Below are 1,065 nucleotides of genomic sequence, written 5' to 3' on the forward strand. Positions count from 1 at the left end.
TCTGAAATAAAAGAAGCCTACAATTATTATTGCCATTATTTATGAAATGTAATTCACCGCCATTTCTCCAAACGTCACCAATTATTTGAGGGATTAAGACGGACTGAGATAAATTTGAATCAAACTCCGAGACAGTTGAGAAACATGACGAAAATATTAGATAAGATGTCAGAGTAACGAACTCTTACACAAAAAAATACTACACAGAATTCAAAGAGCACTGCTTTAACCATAACACCGGCGCATGTTTTTACGTCAGCAAACAATTGCTCATAGCCCCGCCCATGATTGGAATGAGTAGAAATTAATCATTTTGTACAGCAGCAGCTGTTTCAGTATTTACTGCAGCAAAATAGTTACAAAGACGATCATTAATTACTTTATGTGATTAAAGGCAACGCTACAAAAGTTATTAACAGGAAAAAAAGCTGCCTTTACGTTTAGCTCCGGTCAGGTGCGTTCACGACATTTGGTAACGTCAAACAAAGCGCCGACTTGGAGGGGGTGGTTCTGGGCTGTGGGAACAGTTGCATGGAGAGGGTTGGGTTAAACTTAATAAAGAGGAAAGGTATTATTTCCTACATTTACCCCTGATGAGCTATGTTCATATAACAGCGTAGGCAGCAGTAAACTGCACAGAAGGTGAGGTTTCAGAATAATTTATCCCCAGAATTGTTTGTAATAAACCACAATAATTTGTGTTTCGTGGGATGTACGTATGGTATTTCATGAACATTTTTTAAGCAATTCATCTTCTGTAAATCACGTGTTATTATAATACTTAAAATTTATTTTATTTCATTTACTAACATGGATGTTTTAGTCATGTTAACAGCTGATCGATGTGAGCACCTTCTGCAGATTTCAAGCACAAGTATAATAGTTTTACCACACATTTCGAAATATAAGTTAGCATCTCTTTCATTGTGCAGAATGTGCTTTACACATGTTTATAAACAGTTTCATTCACATTTTTGGTGCAGGCTGTGGTTTGTTTTTATGGTCTCATTTGCTTAAACTATAAATGTTAATATGTAATTGATGCATTTCATTGGGTTTAAAATT

The 1,065-nt window shown here is 35.3% G+C and overlaps 1 protein-coding gene across 1 annotated transcript in view; it reads left to right on the plus strand.

Annotated features, from left to right (window-relative positions):
- The first annotated feature begins 488 nt into the window (after window positions 1-488).
- LOC122797631 (integrator complex subunit 8-like) overlaps window positions 489-1,065 on the plus strand; it is a 165,956-nt gene continuing 165,379 nt past the window's right edge. The window contains exon 1 of the mRNA XM_044066175.1: window positions 489-642. The gene's annotated coding sequence lies outside the window, so the exon portion shown is untranslated. The remainder of the gene's footprint in view (window positions 643-1,065) is intronic.

The sequence above is a fragment of the Protopterus annectens genome, chromosome 3.part1 (genome assembly GCF_019279795.1).
Source record: "Protopterus annectens isolate FY-2018-M chromosome 3.part1, PAN1.0, whole genome shotgun sequence".
NCBI classification, from domain to species: Eukaryota; Metazoa; Chordata; order Ceratodontiformes; family Protopteridae; genus Protopterus; species Protopterus annectens.